The sequence below is a fragment of the Anser anser genome (genome assembly GCF_964211835.1).
Source record: "Anser anser genome assembly, chromosome: 8".
NCBI lineage: Eukaryota > Metazoa > Chordata > Aves > Anseriformes > Anatidae > Anser > Anser anser.
The window spans coordinates 18,413,986-18,441,259 of record NC_139728.1 but is presented as its reverse complement, the minus strand read 5'-3'; the positions used below and the strand labels follow the sequence as shown (position 1 = coordinate 18,441,259).

General features: G+C 35.1%; 1 long non-coding RNA gene across 3 annotated transcripts in view; it reads right to left on the bottom strand.

Moving 5' to 3' along the window:
* Positions 1-27,274, bottom strand: part of LOC310903335 — a 581,276-nt gene that overhangs the window by 9,672 nt on the left and 544,330 nt on the right. For 2 of the 3 annotated variants that reach the window (XR_014587463.1, XR_014587464.1), the window contains one exon: positions 20,292-26,048. This is a non-coding gene — a long non-coding RNA (uncharacterized lncRNA). Of the gene's footprint in view, positions 1-4,864; positions 4,973-7,800; positions 7,843-8,489; positions 8,562-14,885; positions 14,947-20,291; positions 26,049-27,274 lie in introns of those variants that run through there. The other variant, XR_014587462.1, reaches the window with a different exon arrangement.

The following is a 27,274-nucleotide window of genomic DNA, read 5'->3' as shown; positions in this document are numbered from 1 at the left end:
AGTAAGCATGCCAATAACATATTGTTGAAGTTATATCAACATATTTTTTTTGGTTCTGTTTTTGTCAAGGGCAGTAAGACGCATTCAGAAAATTGTGCTATATCTAGGCCTGTAGCCTAGACTGCAATCCTGGACACTTATGGGAATCAGACACAGCTGTAGCTGATTCCCATCTACCTTCTCCATGCAGCTGGATTTAATTCACAATTACCTTCTCTACATCTTTGTCCAAAAGTTTGTTCAATGTTTGTTGAATCTTTTTTTTTTTTTCTGAGCTCTTCATATTCAGCTTTTTCTCATTATTAGGAAGCTTTGATGATGGTTTTGACAGGTATCATTTATTCAATAGGCTGAGTTGCTTTCAAATCTTCAGTTAATTCCCTGGTCTGCTTCATTTATTATCTGTTGCACATATATTGTTCCACTGCCAAGCCAACCTTTGCTCAGATACTGACTGGACAAATAGCTGGCTCACACCTGCTGAGGAGATTGCAAGAAAATCTTGTCTTTCCTTTTCTTAAGCCTGTCATGTGTTGTTATTAAAACCCCGATGCTTCCCTCTTGACAAAGAGGGAACACAAATTTGCAATAGCATAAGTTTAAAAACCCTGCTGTGCGGATTCTTTTTCTCTCCTCAAATCACTCACGTCAATCTACTTGTTTCTTCTTTATTTTCTTCCTTCCTGCAACCGTACTGTTTGCAATGAAAAGAGCCTGCAGGCACACAGAAAAGAGTGGCTAAAGCCACTCCAAGGGAAACAGATTTGTCAGAGGCACCACAGAGTTCAGCTACAGAAGTAGTGCAATGGGTGTCACACACAGCTGCTGCAGATCGCACAGAAGCATGATGGTTGGCTCCTACTCCAGAGCAGATTTCTGATTGAAATGGGTGGGAAAAAAAAAAAAAAAAAAGAGCTACGCAGGCAATTGCAATCAGTTTATGTGATGCGGGAGAGTGTGCCATACTCCCTTGTCTGGTAGGTGAGAGGTATAAGACCTTCCAGAAAAATCTGTGCCATTATAGAGAATAGGAGATTATTTTCCTGTTGTTGCTGTTTAAAAATAAATAAACAAATAATTCAATTATCAAATTTATTCACATTTCACCTCTAAGCTTTGCGACCATTTTCTTTGATAAAAGAACTTGCTAGTATAGCTGATATATGAAGAGGTGTATGTAATAAGTACTATCACTGTGTAGTAAGTATATCATGGTATTTAGAATTTAGAATTAGTATTTAGAATTAGAATTTAGAATTTAGAATTACATATCTAAATCTTGAACAGTTTTAGTGGCATGAAAATCCAATGAATCCACTCTGTTAACAAGGCCTCTCTAGATAAGTGAGATGTGGTTTTAAGAGATAATAACAAGATCTGAACGTTGTCCATACTGATTTTAAATGTTAATGAAGTATTGTTGTGTAGCGTTGCATACCCAAAGATGAATTCCAGTTTAACTTTTCGTGGTTGAATAACTGATCTTTATTTCCTTATAACCAATGTTCCAAGTTTTTGAACATTTACATAATTGATTCACGCATACAGGATCAATTTACAGGTCACTTTTTCCTTTATATTTAGCTCTACAACAATTTGTTCCTCCATTATGAAAAATTGCCAATTTCTCATTGCTTTGGAATTTAGCTTTTGTGATTTGGATTAGATCATATTTTCAGTAGTGAAAGATCAGCTTGTGACTGTATTTTTGTTGACAAGTCTTTTGTTATTTTCTTTCACTTTTTTTTTTTTTTCCAAATAAGAATAATAATTATCAGATGTCTAGTTGATTACTTACTTTCTCAACACTCCCAGGGTCATAATGGGTTGTCAGGAAAGTGGTAAAAACCTTATTAATAGAAACAACCAAGGTAAATACATTTTTATTCAAACCTATATTTGAAGCATGGTAGATGAATGCTTAGAAATAGACATCTGCCTCTGTGGAACTTTATCCTCTATTACTGCCTTCCAAAAAGGTTTATCATTGAGCTTTTACAGTGTTTTTGCTGCCTATCTACACAGAAGGAAACGATATCAGCTATAAAGACAATGGTGTGTATGATGCCTTCCAGGAGAGTTTTGATTCAAGGCATGCCTGCATAATAATATTAATAGAAATGGATAAGGGTACTCATGAACAACCTGTCACATAAAACTCTAATGAAGTCAGCAAGAAAATAATTCTTGTTAGCATTAATTATTACCTAAATAATAGAAAAATATCTCCTGTCTACCCTATGGAACTTCTCTGAAGCATAAAGGACACCACGCTCATAAGAGAAATCAACAACAGCACTACATCTATACAGGACACATTGTCAAAGAACTGAGAACTTTTTGCTCTGAGAATTCTTGGAGAATTTTCCAGGATACCTATGAAGGTCTGGAGATCTTTTGGGTGTTGTGAACTGTTCTTTTCTCTTGAAACAAAAACCCCTCACTCTAATGAAGTTTGTAACCCTTAATATCTTAAAGTCTGCAAAGTAAACAGTTCACAAGGGCTACTTCAGAAACTATTTTCTGTAAAGTATTCTCTTCGTAAAATTTGGAAAAGCTTGGGGTAATTCACTAGAGTAACAAAGGAATTCTAACATTGTAACTGACTGCTTCAACTGAGCTAAAAAAAAGTTTATAAACATCAGAGCAAATGAATTTCAGAATCAAAATTCTAGCTGATCAAAATCACTCATTCTCCAGATTATGTAAATAAATGTCCTAAACCATAGAGAAGCTCTTACCACCTAAGACATACATCTTTGAAAACTTCAAACACATTCTCCCAGTCACTTTGAAGTGCACCTTGCATACATTTAGTTCAGGATGAATTTGATTCTATCTAAAATAATAACAGTACATATTATATTACGACACTTATTTCCATTGCATCACTAACACATAAAGCAATTGTAAAAGGATACAGTATCATACTGAGTGACATCAGCAGGTAACTGCTACAGTGGAAGAAGACAAAAGTTTTATAGGTAACACATTGTGAAAGAAACAGACTCCATGAAGGCGAGACAGAGCCCAAACTTTGGACTGTTTCAGATCATATGGGTACCTTCCCATTGTCTTTCCCTTCAGCTTTGGGAAATAACACCATAATTGTGTACATAGAAATAAGAAAACTTCACTGTGAACCTACAAGGTAGAATACTTAACAAGGTATTGAAGAGAGAACATTTATCAAACTATTAAAAAATAAAATAAAATCTCAAGCTATGTACTCATATTCATATTCATTTATCTCCCATGGGATGAAGAATGAGCTGTTGCTGTACTTTCCTTGTTAGCCCATAGTATAGACTTCGTTGAAGGCCAACAGAAGTCAACCAAAAGAAGGCTCCATCTTACAAGATACTCTGCAAAACATCCAAGGACTTTGAATAACTGAAGTGAGAATTCACTTTTAAATTCAGTGGGATCACCGCTTCATGCAACAGTACTTTTCTTCCATCAATTTGGACAAAAATTTCCTATTTCATAAGGGAGTTTCTTTGTGGAGTCCCTTTCAGAGACACCTGTCAGAATATCTTCATATTGGTTGCTGTCATTTACGCTACATGGGTTCACTAGCATTTGGCAGGGAGGAATCAGGCCTAGTCTAGGGAAGGTGAAAAAAAAACAAAATAAAAAATAAAAATAAATCAAGAACAACCAGGAGATTAAAATTACAACTGCACTCAAGTCCATGAAATTTCTTTGCAAGAAAGAGGTTTCAGAAACAAATTTATAGAATAACATGGACGTGTATTTCAAATGAACTTGAGCTCCACTGAATCATAGTGAAATGAAGTGGGCAAAATCATTGTTAACAATAATACACAGTAAAAAGTGAGGCTTATGCTTTGTTGCTTTCAAAAGTGTTTCCTTCTCTGAGCTTTGAACTTAGTACCATTATATCAAATGTAGCCATTAAAAAGGAAATCAATCCACATATTCAAATTAATGACATGTACTGTACAAGGAAAATAATAGGTACTGTAAACTTAGGTCACGAGCATGGTTTTTTGTTTTTTTTTTGTATGTTACGAAGCTCTGGGAATCTTGTGGTCACAGTTACACAATAACTCCAGCACAAAAGAAACAAAGCCTTGTTATATTATAAAAAAAATCAACATACATCAAACAATTAAATGAGACTTCATAGGCATAATAATATGTGTAAACAGGAGAATTAAAGATCAAACCAACTTAATTAAATGTCAGACTTTACAAGCATATCCTCACCTATGATACGCAGATTTAAACATATGTAGGCAAGACTCACAGTAGGAAGCATTCTTTGTTTTTATTAATTACTTGCATATCTAAATAGCATTTACTGAAGAAAACATAGGCTTGTCTAATGGAAATGCAAAAGTTCCTAACAACTTCCAAGGTGCAAAAAAAAAAGAAGTGGTTTGATCTTGAACCAATTATAGCTAGTTGCTATGAACAGAGTTGGAAAGCAGGCATAATTACAAAAGTTTAAATCTTTAAAAGAAAAAAATATTTTTGAGTTAAGAAAAAAATGACTAAAATATAAAATTCTGAAAAAAAAGTATAAAATAATTTCAAATTAATTATAAATTGGGAAAAATTCTCAGATATGAGTTGCACAAATTAGAGCACTGCAGAAAGTAATGATTTGTATGGTCAGTCCCTTACAGAGTAAAAAATGCAAGGCTCTTTTGTCTTAGCACATTTCTGGGATAATATTTTCTGATTATTTTCATTCTGGAATTCTTTTTCAAAATCAGGTAGCAACATACATTTCTTTAAAATACAAATGTGATTTTGTAGAGCTCTGAATTAATTGTTTACATGTCTGAAAGACTAATGGAATGATTTTAGGCTAGGTGGGTACAGAAGGACATACCCAAGACTCCTGCTGAATTCTTGTCAATTCCCTTTCTCTGCAAGCCAAGCTTTGGCTTCTTCAGTGAGGCCACATGCAGGTACACAGGTGTCAAACACATCTATTGTACTAAACACAAGATCAGTGAGAATTCCAATTCACAAAAGAAAGAAACAAATAAAAAATGGCATATTTCCATCTCTTAGTTATTATAGACTGTTATCACTGTGAAGCTTCTTCGTGTAAAGATCAAAAACTATTATCCACTTTATATAATTATCATTCTCATTAAAAAAATAATAAAAAATAAGAATCATACTTAAAATTCAGGTAGAGTTCAGTAATTGAACTATAAGGGATCCAGCCCCAAATTTAGTGATACCAGACATATCTTTCCATTGAATTAGAGGCTATGAATGAAATTTGAGACAACTAACCTCAGGACATACAGTTAATTAAGAACTGAGATGGAATAAAGCTCTTGGCTTTCAAACTGAAAGCTAAATGTGTTGCCAGCTGGAACGTATGCCACCCCTCACACTCCCCATGGTAAGATGGTAAGACTGAAAGACTGAAAATACACATTTGTAAACTGTGTAAGTTTTAAGAAAACAGCCAAGCCAGGTAATAAAAGAGCATCTATAAAAGTTATAGCATGGCCAGAAATGACACCAGATGGGAGAAAGTCATATATGCTCAACAGTGTGAAGAACTTCACCTCAATTTTGTGTTTTTGTAAACAGGAGAGTAATATAACTAGAAGACACAAATCCATAGAAAACTACAGGTATCTTCTTCTGGTGCTTATGGAACTATTGGTTGTTTCATTGTAAGAATAGACTGTATAGCACATTTTAAAGTATCTAGGGAAAAATACAGTGGTCATGGTGGTTCACACCTGTACTCATGGCTCCTACCAGAGAACTTGAATTCATAATGTTAGTGGATTAGCTGACTCTTGAAAACAGTCTCCAATCTTGTCCGACATTATGCATTATTATGTAAATAGTCTGGTATTTTTTCCATGAGCAGAGAACCTAATGACCATAATGTAGCTATTTACTGGTACATGAATGTTTTGGAATATAAAATATTTATACTATTTAAGTAACCAGAGAACTGTTTTTCCAGTTTCCTTAACAAGCTCTGCAAGAATCACTTCTAGAAAAACTTGGAGACAACTTGGTGATTGATGATCATTTACATTAGGCACAGTTTAGATTAATTTGAAACAGATGTTTAGCTCATGATTGAACAAAAAGCTCTACCTCCTAACTTTAATTAAACAATAAGACTTGGAAAAATCTGTCAAAAAAGGCCAAGTACTTTGCATCTGAACTGTTGCACACATGCTAGTAGGCATCATGTTCATAGAATGAATTTTTACCAATATAGCATGCTACACCCATGGAGGAATGACTTCCTGAAGCCCTGAAAAAGGGCTTTCTTTCTGACAGGAAAGAAAAAGAGAACCAGACATCTACAAGTGAAAATATGCCTGTCTCTGAAAAAAGATGTTAATTTTGCATTTATACATTTTCACCTTATTCCTCCTAAACTAGTAAACTTCTGAAGATAAAAGGGAAGCTGCACTACAGTACCATGAAGAAACACGCATTTAGAAACTGCAATTTAGTTTCAGCATAATTGGTGAGATTACATTGGCAAAAGATCTGCCAAGAGATCAGAATTATCATTATTATTATTATTATTATTATTATTATTATTATTATTATTATTATTGTTATTTTAAAACCAACAAACAGGAATGATATCAAACTTAAAGCAGTTACGTAACACGCCAGGTAAACACTGTACTGTCTATTGTGCATTCTGGAAAGAATATAAACTTTCATGAATAAAGAAACTGAATTTATTTTTAATTTGTCATCTCTGATATTCATTAATTTATCTGTTAAAAATCGTAAATAGGTAACAAGCAAAACCCAATATCGAAAGCTGATATTCACTCCGTTGTTTAAATTAAACACTTTTAATAAATTAAGTCAAATAATTCACACCTCTGCATTTACTAACTGGTTAGCTAATCCAAATTGCCAGCAAGGATTTACTAATGCTAAAACTGAATTCCTCTGTCCACCTCTAAACCATTTTAGTTATCTGTTATGCAATAAAGCAGGAATAATAGGATTCTTGCTTCTCTAGATTATATATATTTCGTAATTTAGAGATAAAACCAATTAGTATTAGATCCCTTTTAATATCTTATTTTAATTGGTATTGTACTGAACATTCTTATTCTTCTTTGGGTAGCTCCACTAGCAGAATTCTAATATTAGCATGTCTTTTGTACATTTTAACTATCTGAAATGATTCCAGTAAGGATAATAATAAGACTTCTAGATTTTTTTTTCCATTTACTAGTTAGCTAACACTGTAAGACTAATATTTAATGTTATTAATAATTCTCAAGTCAGGAGTTAAGGATTAAATAAGGGATACAAAAAGACTGCTAAGTTTAAAACACTGTTTAATTTTGGTAGAAGTATGCAAATCAAAAACTGGAACAATGCCCGGAGAAAACTATTTAAACATGCTTGAATTTCTCTTTAGTTCTGTCTAACCCTCAGTTTTTTTTTTTCCTGATAAACATTTGCCCTAATGCCTGCTGTGCAAAGAACAATATGAAAAACACCAAAGCTCCCCAAACTGTATCAGTGACTCTTCCTGATACAGTTCCTGAGTCATTATCTTGTAGCTACCATAAGTAGCATGAGAAGTCTGATTTTTACCACTCCCAATAGGGATCCAGTGCAAAGTATTCAGCATGATGTCTTGCACAGAGAAATCAAGATCTAGAAACTACCTTGGTACCTATCTAAACAGTCTCCAACCTCAAATGCTAGAAGAAAAATATTCTTAGTACAGGTTAGAACTTATGTGATTCTACTTCTCATACTTGCGTAAAACTGCAGCCATACAGTATCTTTTATTACCTTGCTGCTTGATGAGCCCATTGACTACTCTACTGATGACAGCTGTCAACAAGAAAACAAAAATCCTAATATGATCTCTTGAAAGATTGTCTAGGTGGGAAAGCATATTCCAAGAATGAAATTGCAGTGTAGAGCATTTGCTAAAGCATTATAACTTTATGTAGCACATTAAAATACATTAACCTTTTTTAATACATTAGACGTTTTCCTTTCCTGACAAAAACTTTAATCTTACAGACATCAAGACAGTTTTTGTTTTGCTTTTACAGCCATAAAAACAATTATTGCGAACCAGGACACTGCCTTAGGAATACTTTGTTATTAAGTTTACTTTTTTTTCCCCCTACATTCCTGGTAATCTTAGCCTGAAACAATTTTATGTCTAACATTACTTAAAATATAGCTATACATTATTTGAACAGAAAACAGAAATAGGTTTTTTGTGTATGTATACACGCACACACACACACACAAAAATAGACAACATGGGTGAAAGAATGATTCATTCTTCTCTCTGTTGCCTTAAGTGCTTGAAAATCCATATTTTCCAGGAAAAATACTTCCATGTTCTATACATACATGAATAAATGCGTACTATTCTTAGAGAACGTACATGGTATAACTGCTTTTCAACCAACGTCAGAAGTACAACAGAGAGTGATTGTAAATCATAGCAATACCATGCCCACCTGTACTTGTTACATGCATTTGCTCTTGGCTGAGAATATACAGCTTCCATCAGTTATCAGATGCAGGCAGACCTGCAATAATATTTTTTTAATTAGCAAATGTGATATAGATTGATTCAGCATTTACTAAGGTAGAGGAAGAGATGTAAAGAGTCATATATACTTGGAAATTAAAGAACAAGTAAACACAAATCAGAGTTCTGCTCTGGAACTAGATTATATCCGTGACATTTTATCCAAGAACTTTTTTCTGTCTCCCCTGCTATTCTTTGCTGGAGATCTGAAGATATAAAACTTCAAAAGTCTTATGGGGACAAAGCTCAGGGGGTCAGAGAGAGAAAAATAGCCTGGATAAAAGGTCATAAGTTGTGGAAAAGGGCATGAAGTAGAATCCAAACATAAGTACCATGTATGACAGATTCCTAGGGGTATTTCCACTGAAATTATCACTGTCAAAAATCTTTGAAAATAAGTGCACCCATGCACCCATAAAAACATGTGAGACAATAAATCAGAGTGAGAATAAATGCAAACGCCACAATGACACAAACGCCACAGTGACAGTGAATTGTCACTGATAACAAAATGTTGAAGACATACATACAGAATACACACTAATGACTTTGCAGTTCTTTCGACTACAATTTTTTGAGGTTCAAATTCTTTTTTTTTTTTAGTAGGAGTTTGTGTTATTTTTGCCTTTCAAACTATAGATTGCTGTTGTATGTTTTATAACACCAATATTTCAATTAACACATTATATAAATATATGAAAATATATAATATATACAGAGAGAATTCCATTCTTGTCATCCTTCAAGTATACCTGCTACAACTAATTGTATTCAGAAAATGCAAAAATGGTCTATATACACTTTTTCCTCAAAATGAAATCCAGGAATTGCATATGATATTCTTTTCAGGCAGAGTAGTTTCCAAATTGCTATCTCTATATATAATTAAAGATGATACTATTTTGTGTACCATGATTGTTTTTACAGTTTTGCATGATTACCTCAGTATATATAAGTGGCATTATGAACACAGATTAAAAAAAAAAAAAAATTAATCCTTTGATCCTATTAAACTTGAGTTAAAAGTTACCAAACACTGGGGCAGCCTTCACATAAATATAAAAACTCTTATACCACCATTAAGAAAATAAAACTGGTAAGTTACTGAGCATGGTTTCATAACCACAGGAAAAAAATATTTTTCTACGTCTAACACATAATCAAAAACTAGCCCATAAAAATCACGCATGCTTGTTAAGAGAAATAAATACCCATGACCCTGTGAGAGAACAAATCATTTTATTTCATTAGTTACACTGTGTAAGGCCTTCATCAAACAACGATTTATGCATGTGTTTATGCACACAAACAATCTCATGGATAAATCTAGCACATATAATTCAAGACAGATTAGCTGCTACAGGATCAGATCCCAAATAAGTGCTTGCTCAGATGATTGGGAAGCCGTTCCTGAGATTGATACTCAGCCATCCTCAATGTTGGCTAAGATTTAATTGAGTAATTCAACTGAGTGCATTTGAATTTGATTACTTGTGGAGTTAATGCTACACAACATGAGAAAAATGGCAGCTTTGCACCATTAGAGATGACAATTTTTGGTTGATCAACCTGAAGGTATAATCATGCTGCAACATTAATGAGAAGCCTGAAAAAAACCTCAGGGGAAAGAATCAAAGAAATGTTTCTTTAATTAAAAAATATGTTAAAATCTTTAGTCATTATTATCATCAAATTTATTTTCATGCATTGTTTGGGAGAATTAACCAAGCCAATATTGGAGATATCATAGAGTAATGCCTTAAAAAGCTGTAAACATGAAACAGAAAATTACTTCAGTGTGTAACGTTAGCATGCAGAATAAAACTAATTTTTTTTTAGTGAACTTTGTTCCTACTTAGTTTCAGTCTTACAGGGGCCAAGAAGATTACCTAGCTTAGCTCACAACGAAATGAATTCTGTAAAATGCTATGATTCCTAAGTTACTACTTAATTTTAAAATCCCATCTATCCTGCCCTGCCATTACCAATTGATGAGCAATAAGGAGCATGAAATCAAACTAATTAAGGGCAATATGAGAAAGACAGTGCATTTTAATGACAGCATATTAATTATGCCCTGTCAACGCACACTACAGCTAAATGGTCACTGCAGAAAATACTAGTGCAACTTATTCTGATTTCATGAATCACCACTCAATTGAATTCTATTTGTCCTCTTAGATTCCACCTCAACATTCCTATAAGCTGTTCCAGCTCACAGAGCTTTGTGAGGAATTTTATATTTAGAAATGTGCATGTTTGATAAAGGAACGCAACTCTCCCTCCCCCAAACAGTTGCCTGAAACAAAATGGCTGCCGCCACATGGGGAGGTGGCTTCTGGGTCCTTATACCACATGGCAGGACAAGAACATGGCTGCGGGAGGGCAGGCCATGTGACTGCCCACAGGGACGTGGCACTTAACCTTGTCTTGAAGATCAGGGCCCTTACACTGCTCCTTTTAGTATCTGCTCTGTCATGTTCTTCTTCCCTGTTTAACATAGGTTTGGTGCTGCAATCAAGGAGCGACTGTATCACATAATACCTCAGAGATCAGCCACATGTGACACACAACGTGGAGCATACATAGCCCACAGGCTGTTTTCAAAATTCCTTGTGAAAACAAATACATTATAAGAAATCAAATCCTGGTTTCTATAATTCCTTGCAGACAACATGATCATTATCTTCCAGCATACATAGGATAGTTTGCTGACAGAGAAAGATGTCTGCTTTGCTTTTCAGTACGTTGATGGTGACTCACAGAGAAGTACACTGTAGTACTCCATGAGGAGAGTGATAGGATTCAGGCTTTGTGGGGACAAACCAATCTATTTGCATCTTTTTTTTAATAGAAGATTTATATAATTTAATAGAATTATATCACTTTAGGATTTATCTTGAGTGGGTAAAAAGGTTCTGGCCAACACTGACAATGAATTACTGGAGTAGATAGGCCTCTAGTCTAATCCAAAGTAATTTCCGTATTCTTAATATCTGAAACTCTGCATTCCACATATTTGATTGTGGAACGTGTTTTCAAACCTGAATTGTTTGAATCTCTTCATATGAAATATATAAGTGTTTCTAAGCAGCAGTAAGAAGTTGGACACTGCAGTTGATTCAGGAGGCCGTTTCCATCTGGGACTGACAAGTCTTCAACAGATAAAAGAATGAGGAAGAGAACCTATAGCCTTGGCTTAGAAGTCCAGAGATAACAATTTGTTTTGTGAATGATATTTAAATATACATATATATATATATATAAATGCATATCTCTATATATAAAATGCTAAAAACTTAAGCTGTTCCCACAAGAAAAAGCATTTTAAGTTAATAGCCAAAATGAAAAAGAAAATCCCATATGGAATGAATAATTTTCCTAACATGTCTTTTTTAATTTGAAATAAGATTTGTGATAACAATGTTAATGCTGGGGATTTTAAGTGACAGAACATTATTCGAACACATTCTTTTAAATAGTCTCAAAAAAAAAAAAAAAGGCAGCTCCTTTGTTAGGCCTAGTTTAGGCCACCTTAAAGCTCCTTTCAATCAAAGTATAGCTTCTCATTAAGGGAAAAATGATTATTAACATCCTCATTTTGCTTCCTCTTGTGAATTATTTGCATTCAAAAATGTGCACGGCATTAGTTTCAGGGTAAATGCAAATATGACAGCGGGATTTCTCACCAAGCTCCTTTTTATTATTAGCTCTTTTTATGCCCTCCATTTATTATTCCCTCATCATTTTTCACAATGTATTAAAATGTTACATTTCCTAAAATAATAATATTTTCCTTCATTTGGTAATTGTTTCAGTCCAGTCTACAAAAGTCTCCATCACAGTGCCTACTGTCTATAATTTGGAATAGTTTATAATAATTGTTCATCATTGCTTCAGGGAGCCTTGGGCATTAGCTATCATGGTTACAGAATCCCTTCTTTCCCACTGAGTATGTGATTATTTTAGGTAAAGTTCACATGACAGGTGAAGAGGGCAGGGGCACTGACAAAACTTACACTGCGACTACCCATGGTAGACTCTCAGTCTGTGGTTTAAAGATAAATTGGGATGTTTTAAAGTTTTTAAGCTTCATCTGTCCCATGTCTAACAAAAACAAGGTCAGCTCTGAAACATTATTTTGAGATTATTTTAAATAAAACACCAAAACAAAACAAATAAGCTATTACCCTGACTCATATTCCTGACATTTTAAGAGGAATGATCTTGGATGCTGAAGATTAGTCAAAACATAGTGTGTTCAGTTAGAAAAAAATTAAGTTACCAGTGGCATACTCTGCCAGGGTTGTATTTGATAAACTGATTACAATTACTTCTTTTTTTTCCCTGGTCATATTAAAAAAATGGAAATAGATCTGACTAATAAAAGCAAACTAATAAAATCATTTGATCATCCTGATTCACCGCACTTCATCGTGCCAAGCTTCCCTGTTGACTCTCAAATTGTTATTGTCAAATTCTAAAACATTTATTACCTTCAGGATGACTTACATGTCCCTTTTTTCTATCAGTGTTGATGTCCATCATCACACCATCACCACAGTCTAATCAAAACAAGGCAGAGTAAAGTCCACTCTGATACCACCCTGTGAATGTGAATTATTTTTTTTTTTATTCAGAGTAATGTATTCTGCAGTAAAATTATCTACTGTGATCTGTATTGACTTGAACACAAATAACAATAAATTCAGAAACGTATCTAAATATGCTTAGAAAGAGCTGTTGGTATAATTTTTAACTTCCAGGTGAGTCCCTAAAATTTATCATAGGCTCATTTATCAGGATATATTTGAAACATTACTACTGAATTTGGCCTACTGATGTTGAAAATTACTGAGAGAAGTAGAACCAATAAGGCAGTTACTAGCAGGATGTGTGGTAAAAGCAGATCATATCCTGTTTATATCTTTCTTATGCCTTATTCCATCTCACTTGCAAAAATGCATGTGCCCATTTTGTACTCACGCGTGTCAGTATGAGTAATCAATGTAATACTGAGTTCAAGTAGCATAACTTACTGCCTTGGTATTTGTTCTTTCTCATAAAGTGCTTTCTGAGTTATGGTGGATTAGATTTCTAGAAGGTTTTGTGGAAAAGACTTGGGTTAACTTAGGGTTCATCACGATATGGGGCCACAAGAAGGGGCCACAAGAAGCTGAAAGTGGTGAAATAGCTAGATGCGTGTTGTCCATATCATTCTGTGGAGACCCACTTAGCCAAATTAAAACTAGCATAAATGAACTTCAAAAATTGTACTACCCATGTGAAATCAAGACAGACATGAATTGTGGGGAGGAGGGTGGAGGGTGGGTGAAGGAATGGTAATGGCAGTGAATTCTAAAGACACTGCAGGCTAAAATCTTTGCCCACTGATCTTCTGTTAACAAGGCTGTTTCAGATTAGCAGGTGAATTTCTAGTGTTAGTAACAGCCAATAATGACTTCCACATTGAAGTAAGCTTTTAAACCTGAAAAGTTCTACTCAGTGTTCCTATACTCTCTTTCTTTAAAATCGAAGTTATTTTCTATAGCTTATTTATGTCTTCCCTTCTCTCTCTCTATTTTTTTTCCCTGTTCTGATAAAGGGATATGCAGCAATTATCATTATTTCGTGTTTTTGAAAACATATTTGGCTCTGTTACATTCCTGTTGTTATTTAACTATAGATAATTACATCAATAACTTATATTAAGAGAAGAGATATTGGTTGCACAGAGCTTATTCCCTGTTTTTTTCAGGAAGTCCTTCAGAGCACTAAGCCTTTCATTTGGGCAAGTAGTACAGCTTATTAAAATAAATTCCCTTTAATGTCATCTAATTCTGCAATGATCAGTTAATTATGGACTCCTGTTTAGTTTTCAGTCCAAGACTAAGTCATAAAATCATCACCTGATGAAGAGAGGAGCATGTTTCGATGATTTAAACCATGCTGTAGTACTCAGATACACCTTAAGTAGTTCATTATTTCAGGAACAGTAAGGAAAGGAGAACAGGTTGTATTGACTGTTTATTAACTTTTGCCTCCAAACTCTGCCTCCAATTCCTTTACCACATGGAGATTTTCTGAACATTGGACAATAAAGCAATATCTAAAGTACAGATAAGTCACAAACACAAAATCAGAATGTTCAAAACAAACAAGACAATGCCATTTTGCCATTTTCAAGCAATTGTAATGTGATTTTTAGCATTCGCATTAGATTTTTTTTTTAAGAGGAATTGCATACATGTGATATTTTCTTTTAAAGGTAAAACCACAGAAACCAAACAATCCTTCCAAAACATTTTGAAAGTTTTCTTACTTGAAGAGTGGTGGTTTTCTGTCTTAGAACCTGACCTCATTTTCCTATGCAACTGTTTTTCCTAGTGGAGACAGAAAAGAGTTATTTCAAATATTTCAAAGAGTTACATTTCAGAATAGATAATCTAAGATCTGTCTGGTGTTTCTGTTCCACAAAGCAGATGGCCTTACAACCTTTTGTCTAGCAAGTCAAGAAAAGTTTTTCTCTTGCTCTGCCAAACACTACATGATAAATCTCTCTTCTTTTCCCTCTCAGCATTTGTCTTTAGCTGTTTCAAAGCCTATCAGAATGGGACAATGATCTGTCTTTGGGCTTACGGTACATCTAGATCAGAAGATGCGCCACAACCATCATAACATAGCAAAAGAGGTCAAAGAGATTCACCAATTGAAAGGTCTACCACAGGGACAGGATACAAACTGTAGTTGGCAGAACACATCAGCTACAGGCTAAGAACATACTGTTATTCTTCAGACCTATGAGGCCAAATCCTGACCTACACATCTACTGCTTGTTGGCTGCATAAATATGTTTCCCCTAGACCAAATTTATAGAGGTGGGAAATCTTGCACAGCCCCAGGCAAAAGTAGCAGCATGAACACTGGCTCAACTTTGCTGAGGTCATAGTCTTTACAAAGGACTGATGTATAGAGGTGACCATTAATTTTCCCTGGTATGATTTTACTTTTCTTATTACTTGCAAGAGTTTTGTTCCAGACTAGTAGGCTATGGCTGCAGGCCGGGGAGAATGCACTCAGTGAGATAGAGCTCATAAAAAGTGTGACAAACTGCAATGCCAGGGTTGCCTTGGTTGCAAGTGATGTGCCAAAATTAAATCCCAGCCCAGACAATAAGGACAATGCTATGGCAGTTGGGCCTCTTAGAAACAACACAATGAGACATAAGGCCACTACACTTGGAAGCAGACATTTCAAAGAAAATTACTAACAATAATTGCCATCTCCACAGATATTTTTATTTACTGATTTCACTATTTTTCCTTTTGCAATCAGGCCAGTAAGATACCCAATAAAAAAAATAATAATATGTTTCTACATGTTTTAGTAATGGAAGGGTGGTCGCCATTAATGCAGGAATAAGCAAAGTTTCTTCAAGGTATTTTTTAAGAGAAAAATATCTCCTTCATCTACCTCTATCTACATCACACCATGCAATTGTATATATTCAATTTAACTTTATTTTCTCTCTCTTTTATTACGTATACCATTCCACCTGCTGTGGAAGTTGAAATGTCTATCAACATATAGAAATATATATATAGGAAGAACTGGTCTGGTTCTTTTATTAGTACTCTTTACTGAAGATAGATTCTTGTCTCAGTTGAACACAGCTCATCCAGGACAGAGAGACTGAGGTCACAGTGTTGACCCATTTGGGCCAAGTCTTTTAAAAGTTTATTGCTGGGAAGTAGTTTTTATTGATGGGAATAGATATTACAGGAAGAGTCAGGGAAGCATTACATGTCAGAAGGGAAAAGAGGAAGAGGAAGTTAGTGAAGTACAAAAGAGTTGAAAGGACATTCATGGAAAAGGAGCATGGAGTCTGTCAAGCACTTCTTTTTCCCTAACTACTCAAGAGGTTCAAAAATACTAAATTTAAGAACATATGAACTGAAAATATTAATTCAATATTCAATTAGAAAATATTACTTCTATAGTGCAGAGTTACGATACAAATTGAATTTTAAAGGTACATTCCCAGGAGAATTTCTGAGGGTCTTGAGTTAGTCCCTTCATTGTCTGCTAAAACAGAAATCTGATTTGACAGTTACCAGGGCTGATGAATTCCCTTTGGAATGATATTAATAAATATTGATTTTAATATTAATATGAATAAATATGAATTCCCTTTAAACGACATTAATAAAAGTCCACGAAACTTCTGGAAGAGAATAATTATAATAATAAACTCAGTACATACTTCTTCAGGAAAAACTCGGATTATTCCTATTAAAATCCAAGGAATTGAACAACATTGTTTTAGTAGGAGACAAATTATATTCTGGTGAACACTGAGAGCAACCATGAACATGAAGCAGGAGGAAAGACGGACTTGTCACCTGTCTAGATTCCTTCTAGATTATAAGTGAGTACACAAAGGGATTTTTCAAATTTACCAGAGCTACCCAGGTGTAACAGCATTAAAACTGTATGTCAATGCTATATGCACCATATTCTCTTTTCACCACCCCAAGTGCCTATGCATATTCCTTCGGTCTTCTGTAACTTTCCTCTGATGTCAATATTATGCCATGCCACTATGCAAGTCCCAGCATTGTGCTCTATTTTGTCACTTTTTTTTTTTTTCTCCTCCAGGAGAGTTCTAAGGCAAATTACAGTGTGTAGAATTCTTGCATAGCTGAACCAAATTTACTAAACTATTATTGCTCGTAAACCAAAACATGAAGAGAAATAACAAGATACAGTCCATTTCATTTTACATCCATGAGGTTAAGAATTTTCCAGATTTTGCATTCTAACTTGACAAATCAAATCCTGAAGCTTTGTCCTGACAGTCTTTTAGACAAGAGCATTTATTTCAGCTTTCGTATTAATTCCTTTATGAGATGAAACTTTTACTTAGTCATATTTATATTAATTTTAGTAGCCAGCTTAGTGACTCAGCTTTTTAGGGGGCTATCTTCTGCTTTCTTTCCTTAAAAAAAATAGAAGCAATTATTTGTGCTTATGAGAGCAATGGGAACAGCAATGCACTAAAGACAAAAATATATGAAATTATCCACAGGAAAATTACAGAGAAGCTACAGCTGCAGTAAGTGTTTCCACTAACTACCCATTCACTGACCTCCTTCTTGAATTACTTACTTGAGTGAATGACACAGCAGAGACAATCTAAAAGACCCGTTCAGATATCACCCCTCTGAAAATGTCAGCTGAGCTTGTTTGTTGAGGAATTCTGTTCATGTTGATCAATTGCTAAAAACCTTAAAACAGTAAAGGCTTAGCAAGCACACAGCTGACTTCAATGACAGCATCTACATAAATAAAAGCACAGATTTGTTTGAGTCTTTGTAGCTTGATTGCTTTACTTGATATAGAAGTTTCCATTGCACTGGGAAAGGCACAGTTTAAAAATGTACAAAAACCTATAGTCTTAACTAGGAAGGACAGTGTCAAGAATAGTATTCTCCTAATTTTTAAAGAAAATTATTAAAGCCAGGATTTATTTATTTAGATTAGTTGGCTATTGTACAAATGTCATTTGACATCAAAAAAAAAAAAAAGGAGATATATACTAAAATGGGATGGTAGAAAATACAGATATACTATATATTAGTTTTCAAAGCTGACATTTGACTTGGAATGGAGAATGGAAGCACAGCAAGTGAAGAGAAGAATGCTGTGAGTGATTTGAATGAGAGTTACTGGTGTTGTTACCTTGCTGCTGTTGCTGACACCTTTCTATATTAGTTACACTATTTGTATGGGGATGAATTCATCCTGCAAACATCTCTTGCCCTTAGTAAAAGTGAAATGTATGAACCCTTAGACTGTAGGTAGAAAGGCATTTTTTTAGAAAAGAGCAGGTTCAGTAGAACAGTTGTGCTAGCACTTATTAAAACTTTCCAAAATGGTATTTCATCTTGTGTCCCTAATTACTGAACCACACTTCTTGTATCCTGACAGATGAACCTGTTTAAAATTCTTGTGGAGGCTGAAGAGAAATGACGTATCCAGCCCAAAGCACCTTCCACCACATCTCTGACAACATTCAGCTCAAGGCATTCTGACCCCTCAGTTGATTATCTGTGACTTGACAGTACTGTCTACAAAAAATGCCAGAAAATTAGCACTTCTGAATGCCTGTTTTGCATTCTTCAAGTACATTATTAGAATTCTTTTGTCAAAAGAAGCATGCTACATCATTGTATTCATAATAAATGCTCTTTGATTTGTATGACTTTGTGTTTGTAATACACCCAAACAAAGATCTCATTTGTTCTGCTGGCAAAAGCTAATCTGTACAAGGATTTTTTTTTTATTATTATTATTTTCTGCAAAAACTGCCTTTCTGAGCCTAGAGATTGGGTTAGCTAAAAGCTTCACATTCATTATCTTTAAGGTACCATGTTAATGAAAGGATTTTAATCATTGACATTGCTATGTGAATTATTATTACACAAACCCCTGCTGTTGAGTTAGACAAAATTAACCCAGTGTAAGGGGCATTAAAAAAAATCACAGCTAATTAGTAAGCTAACAGGAACAAAGAGAATGTATAACAAAGATGTTGAGAGGAAGACACTTACGTAAAATCTGTAGCTTCCATTCCAACATTGATCTTTCTGTATGGAAATCTTTTTTTCTGTCTGATTTGTTCCATTAGACTTGAGCATTTTTATGTTTTGTAATTAGTTTTCTAAGCCACAATGTCTCACTTCTCTCAAACTGTGGAAATCCGAAGGCTCATAATAGAAAATGGAAGATATTTAAAAATGCTTTTAAATTATTTCCCCAGCGATCTATATCAGAAGCATAAAGCAATTCTCTGGATTATTCTAGGAAATTATTTCCATATTCTCTGCTGTTCTCCATGAATTGCAGAATACTTTAACTAATCTAGCCAGGTTCCTTTGAAATGAGCCCTTTATTTTAATGGATTGATACTATTGTCCAGGTTACAATTCCATATGGAGCAGATAAATGAAGCTATAGGTTTAAATCACTGCACGGCTTGTCTTCTACCCTCCTAGTCATGCTGATTTCCAATGGGCAACACATCATTGTGCTGGTGTAAGAGCCAAGGATGAGACGATCAAACCTCAGAGAAGTATTCATGCTGGGTGCCATTTGTTTATAATTGCTCTTTGTAAGTTATAGTTTCAGATAAAGCTCCCAAAATGGAATGAAGAGAAAATAATAATTAAGTCTGTTTCTCTTTTTGAGCCTGACAAAGGCTTTACTTTTTTTTTAACGGGTTTGTCGTTCCGTTCACTATTCCACACATTCCCCCCCACCATTCCCCCCGTTTCTCTTTTGTTCATCAGGCTTTTCAGTCTGATAATTAAGACTCAAAATATTTGTTGCTGTTGGGTTTTTCCAAGCCATCATTTGGTTTGTGTTGTAGATGTGGAACAACAATCATCTAGTTCTCTTGTGTGCCAGTAATTTAGTATTTCAATAATCTCCAATTGTTGAAAGGTTTAAAACAAATCAACATTTTAAACAGTTTAACAGTTTTTCTTTGTTGGGGAAATATATGTGAACATAACATTTACAGCATATACTCTTATCCCTCCCCCCCCCCCCCTTTTTTTTTTCTTCCAATCCTTATGAGGGAATTAAAACACAGGGCAATTGCTGAGCATAAAATAGAAGACTCACTTCAATAACATTCTTGCACAGGAGCAGTTTTTACAAGCAGTATCATTGCTTCAGCTCTGCTTGTGCTGGATAATTCCTTTATCTGTATTTATCCAAATTCAAGTAAAATAAAAGAAACAGGTAGTATCTAATATATTCTGAAAGTAGTATATTTCTTCTATGTAGAAGTTTTCCACGTGTTTTCTTACAGCGTTTTAGAAGTATTGGCTAACCGTGCCAAATTGGTATAAGTAAACGTTGTATTAGTTCTGCAGTGTACTCAATAGCTCCGGGGAGGTTAATGACAAAACTGGGAACAAGGTGTTCAGCACCTCAGAAGACATTTAAGAGAGTAACAAAATGTATTTTATTTCCAGAATCCCTGAGTAACATTCTTCTCTCATAACTACCAAATCCATGAGGAACTGTCTGAGAATGGAAGGTGTTAATCAGGCCAGTTGTCTAAAATGGATTTAGAGATCCAGTTTATATAGAACTAAACCGTTTGCCAGTGAATGGCCCAGAGTCAAGTAAATCAGGGATAAATCCTGGAACAGAACCTACCTGAGAGTCCTCGAGTCCTCACTCCCAGTACATTATTCCTTTTTTTTTTTTTAAGTTCAACATTGGAACAAAGGAATGTCAGGAACAAAAAATATTTTTTACTGCATTTTTTTACTGCATTTTTTTAATGCATTACAGTTTTCCTATAATACAACTTTAGAGCACAGAAAAGCAACACAAAGTTATCCTAAAATTTTATCAAAATCCACATGTGATTCATCAGAAAACCTAGCAAAGACATTTGAGTTGCAGATAAGAGAGACTACGGACACCTCTGCCTTCTTTAGAAATTGGAACTGATTCATTTGTCCAGTCGTGAAATGACTGGCAGTCACAGAAGACACTATCCACCCTTGCCAGTGTCAGCAGCCAGCTTTCCAGTCTTGGAAGTGAGGAACCTTCCAGGCAGTGAAAGATAACAAAGCTGCTCAGTAACATATGGTCTCTCTGCAGTCAAAATTCCTATAATGCCATCCAGTCTTCAGTTAGATTAAATTCTCTCTTTTTAAAAAATAGCGATGTACAGATGTGGACGAAACTCCTTGGATAATCACAGAATTCACAAACTTCCTTTCAACTTTTAAATTATTCTGGCAAAGACTTCCTTTAGATCTTCCCTAGCCACCAAAGTGGTTACCTTTCCTTCCGTGTACTAAATCACCCAGAATAATGCTGACGTCTTGTCAATCTTGCAATGGGAAAAACTATAAATAGTTTTAGCTGTAACAGCCCCTATTTATATACTGGATTAGAGTGAACATGAATTGAAAATAGAAAATGTCATGAAAGGAAAGAATCTGACTTCTCAGATGTCCACAGCAAATCTCTGCTGTCTGTTGAATGTCATTCTTTTACTGATGGTAAATATCTATGTATTTATGAAAATCAGATACAGGTCTATCTATTTATATAGGTATTTTTTCATGTATTTCTATATGTATGCTTTCACATAAAAGTGTGTATGTGCCCTTGCCTGTAAGAATTGCATAAGAAAACTGATTAGAAAAATAAAACTATTGACCCTGATCCATTTGTGGTTTTCAGCTTTGTATGCTATGCAATTATTTGCACAGATTTCATACCGATGTCAATGAAAACTGTATGCGAGCAATGAATGCATGATATACAATAGAAACTTGTTATTTATAGCAGAGTTTTACTTCTTCATAAATACTATTTAAGCTAGCCACTAAAATATGAAAATATAGAGGTGGTCCTGACAATGCCAGCAAGCATTTCATGTTATTAAAAATGTTTCTAGCTCTGGTTCTTCAAAGCACTTATGTATATGCTTATGAATATGCTTCCATATTACTACAAATTTAAGTTCTTGCTGAGTGAGGCTGAAATTCTGCATTTTTTTTACATATATACTTAACATTCTAGTGGCAAAACAAAAAAACAAACAAACAAACAACAGCAATACAAACAAAAAACCCCACCACTTCTTTAAGTCTTATACAAATGATTTACGAAAGTTTTTGAATTTTCATCTTTGCTCTGCTGAGCTGCAAAGCAGTTATCAGACCCCATTGTGAACACTTTGGAAAAACACAGCCTCCTTGACAAATTAGTAGTATTTGGTGCTAATATTACTAATTCAGTATTTGAAAGGGCTACTCACTGGGGAAAAATAACATGTTCTCTAAGTCACAGGAGAAACTAGGGAGATGGTTAATGGGTGTTGGCTGTGCTGCACATACTGTGCACAATGCTGCTCACATTGCAGCTGACTGACTGCCAATAGATGTGGAAGTAATTGTCAACAAGATTTATTGTTACTTTCACATTTATACAGTTAGAGAGGAAAGGTTGAAAGAGTTTTGCGAAGTTCAGTGCTGACTTCTACTGAACCATGGCAACACACACTGATTAGCACTAATGCATGTCACTGAAAGAATTTTGCATCTTTGGAGGCCTCAAAAGTCATTCTTTCTTGTCAGAGCAAAATCCCCCACAATCCTCAGTAATTTTCTTCTGAGATCAATACCTAAGCTCTGACTTTAGTTCTAGCTCACAAACTACCAATTTTTCAGAGTACAACTGGAGTTGGAAACCCCAGACATTTTAACACAATTAGGACATTCAGGGGTAATTAAAAAGTAACCACTAGACAGAAACAGATGGATTTTACTTGAAATTAAGGATTGTAAGTTTGGGGTGTAGAGGGTGAGGCACTGGATAATCTTTGCAAAGTAAAGACTTTAGTTCACCGGTTTGAAACAGCATAACGCACATTATACAAATGTATAAACTCCGGAGGCATGAATTTCAACGAATGCTTTTTTTTTTTTTTTTTCAGCTTCTGTTCCTGTGGTTTACGCTTCCAGAGAATGTTTTTAACCTAGCTTCACTAAGGCAAAACTGTCTGATTTGCATATAATTTTGTGTGTGTGCATATCTATATGTATTCTAACTTTAAAAGACTAGATTTATTTTACCAAATGCTACAAAATTCAATCAGAAACCAAGACTCAATATCTTGGCATTTTTGTGTCTATCCATAAGAGAGCAAAAAGTTTCATTTTGATGGCTCTTTGTATTGTCTTGTTTGAATCTCAGGTGGTTTTATTTTTTTGTTTCAGATGGAAATCAACTAAGGTGAACTTAGTTAAGTTTTTGCTTTTAAAAGATATCTCCAACTCTGGCATCTTGTTAACTAGCAGCTCAAGACACAGACTCTGACAGGCAATACACAACCTGACTCTTTCAAATATTTCTGCGACGAGAGGAGGGGCTACATCAGAGGATTTACCCAGTGCTTCCAGATGTTGCCACAGTCTGTATCAAGATCTCTGAAAGCAAATAGGGAAGAGATTTAGGCCCAGTTATTATGTGTGAAACATACTCCTTCAACCATGCACAGATACATCTGTGCAATTACCCTATCTGTGATGAAGATAATTAACTGCTCAGTCTCTGAGGTGGACACCTACTTGTTCATTTAGCAGGATATTTTGTCAGTTTGTGTGCACATAATTAGTGCTATTAAAGTCTCCATTTCAGACAGTACTGGTACTGATAATATTTTATTTTATTGTACTTTTAAAGTTCACTGTAGCTAAAGGCAGCAAGAGCGTTTAGAAATGCTTCCTGGAAGCACATTTTTGTTTGGTCGCAGTTCTGTACCTGCCTATTTGGAAGCATGACCCTAATCTGAAAGCTAGGTATGCAAACATATGCTAGGCAAACAGCTGATAAAAGTCTTGCATTCATTTGTTTCTTGCCAAAGAGGGTACAGTTCATTATAAACTAATAATAATAATAAAAAAAATCTCTTCACAAAACTTGATCTTGTCTTCCAATTTCAGGTGGCATTTCCAGGCACTGTCGCAAATGTTTAGAGAATTATCTTAGTAATGAAGGACATCTGGATAAAGAACAAGAGTGTCAGAAAACTGGACAGGAAAACAGTTATGGCAGTTTTGGATTGCAGTAGCTCTAAAATGTCCTAACAAGTACTAATAAATAAATAAATAAATAACAACACAACAATAACAACAACAAAACAACATTTCAGATAAGGGACCTGTTTATCTAAACATTATTTACATGGAAATCACTTTTTTTTTTTTCTTTTCAGGAAGACATCTGAAATTATAATGCCAGTTTCAAAAACTATATTTTACTACTTAGAAGAAAATGAAAACTTAGAAGACAATGAAAAAATCTGTTGTTAATTAGCCAAATGCTGTTACAAGATACAATATAGAAAAGAGTCTGAACACATTCTTGTGAAAGTAATGGATTGCAACCTCAGTGTTGAATGCTCCTGACAAATAGATTTGGCCTAAAGGTGAAAACATTTTATATCTATGTCCTTCTCTCTTTTATGATTTCCCCTGTTTTTCAAAATACCTACTACTTTATATTACTCTACATAACCTCTATACTCTTATTTCTCCAAAAATATATGAAAATATTGTATTTGAAAATAAGGTTATAAATGTTATCTATGTACAGGAAATATGACTGCTCTTTTCACAAATGCTGAGAGCTCCATAGTCCAAGTACTGAACACGCATTGACACACACACACACACAAACGAATCGCCTCTCCAAATCTGCCTACACTGCCTGTCCCCAGGGTCACTAACAAGCCATACACCCTCAGGCAAATTTAGTCTCTTATAGTCAAATAGTTCCCAGAATTAGCAGAAGTCTGAATAATGTGGAGTGCTGAGAAATCATTGATGACTTGGGTATCTGCATGGGATCGCATGAGCCAGAATGAGAGCACTCAGGCAGCTGTAAGAGAATCAGAAGATAATGCAAGGTAAAACAGAGTATTAACAAGGGTAATTTCTGAGAGAATGAGGCCAGAGGGCTAGGTAAATGCTGCATTGCCATAGTGCCCAGAAGAGACTTCTTCTGGCCCTTCGATCTAATAGTTCTGTGTCATGCATATGAAATACATAAAAATTGGCTACAGAAGGATATGCTAAGTTGAGCTGTTCAAACTTTGTGGGTTTGGATAACAAAAATATGTGCCAATTACTTTCTCCCCTAGAGAATCAAATCCAAAGCTTCATCAGATTTTCCTGAACAGCCTTGCAGACTGATAACAGGACATTATTTGGTCCTCATCCCAGGTGAGGAGATGAGATACTCCTACTACTAACAAATAATAATCAGCAAAGTTTTCCTTGTCAAAGGTTAAAATCCCGATTTATTTCAGGGCTCACATCACCTGTACCCCAATATTTAAGTGCTCTAGTTCAAACAACAAAAAAAAATGTTTAATGTTGTAAGAAAACTTCAAAGGAGTCAAATCCTATATCCTTGAATATTACTGTAAGCTAATTGGTAGAAACCTAACAGCCTCAAAAAAGAAGTGCATTTGTTGGGCCATTAAACATAATTTGTATGGGTAGAGATACAGTTGGCCAAATTTACAAAGAAGTCAAGCAATGCAACAAACGATTCAGGAAACAAAAATAAACACACAACAAAAATATTTACTATGACTTGGTTTTGGTTTTAAGATAGCATTACAGGTCTCTCTCATCAGGCCTACCTCTTAGAGGCAGTGAGGGAAGAGCTATATTCGTTACAAAGAACCAGTGTAGCACATACCGCTGTTTGGCAGCTGGATGGCATTAATGCTGAGTAATGCAGAAAGTTTCCAGAGATAACATCTTCATTAGCAGGACTACAGGGTCCTACACTGGCTTGCTTTTAGGCCCACTAGGCTGAAACGCAAATACTACAGATGCAGCCTTTGGATATCCTGAACAATTTTGTTCCATGTTTGCTGTAAAGAAAGAAAAAAATGTTGAGGCATAAAAAAATAATCTGGTGACTGATGCAGACAATCATCCAGTGCCCTGTTTTTCTGTCTCCCAAGCATGTCTGAGGCATTCAACTGTCTGACATCAGCCCCTCACCCCCCTGCTCACCTTCCCTTTTTATGTGTCAGTAAAAACCTAGTACAGATAAATTAAGGTAGTTCAGAGCGTATCCCTTGGTTTCATCATCTCCTCAGTTACTAGCCATAGGACAGATTACAATTTCACAGATGCTAGGAAAGGAGATATTATAGGAAAGCAGTAGTGCCACTACAGATAAGGTTAAGATGGCACTTCCATTAAAAACACCTATTTTCAGTGGCTTATAACTTCAGGCTACAAATTTCTCTCAGGCTGAAACCTGGCATATTTGGGCTCAGGTTGGTAATGGCTTTCCCTGTCTCCTCAGACCATTTTGATTAGGTGTTTGCGATACGAGAATGCAAACAAATATATGTCTCTGGTGGTTTGAAATGGCACTGAAATACCTTTGTTTTGTGAAAGAGCCCGGAGGGCAGGATGTTCCTGTCATTCTAGCACCCATTTTACTCTCAGCTATTTCCCCCAAAAGATCATTTTAAAGTGACAAAATTCACATCATTATTTCCAAAAGACGTTCAGGAGAGTTGAGGGGTATGCTTCTTGCTGATGTGCTCTGAAGGACATCCTGCGGCCCTCTCGGTGCCGGGAGCTCGCCGTGCTCGCTGGGGCCGTGCTGTCTGGGCCAGGGCTGTGATGAACCCCCCTCCCCCAGCAGGACAGCATTTCGGGGAGTTCAGTATCTTGACCAAAACTTCCACATTTTGGAAGAAGGAAAAAAACAAGCATTGTTATATAGCACACAGACCTCATTATTTTAATGAGGCATTCATTCTAATTGTCTAATTATTTTGAATTCTACCTCATTATTAAAATCCTGTTTTTTCACTCTGATCTTTAATGAAGGATGTAATGAAATCCCTAAATACAGTATAGCTTTTTTTTACTTTTTTTCCTTTCTTTTTTTTTTTCCCCTGCTGTCTTCTCTTCTCATAAAGTTTAGATTTTTATTTTTATTTTTATTTTTTTTGCCAAGGATAACAATTTTTCACCAATCTTCCAAAACAATAATGTACAGAAACCTACTTGCCTGTCTGTCTTCCTGTCTGTCTTCATTCATCTCTTTAACCAGCTGTTTAAGAAATAAGCATCT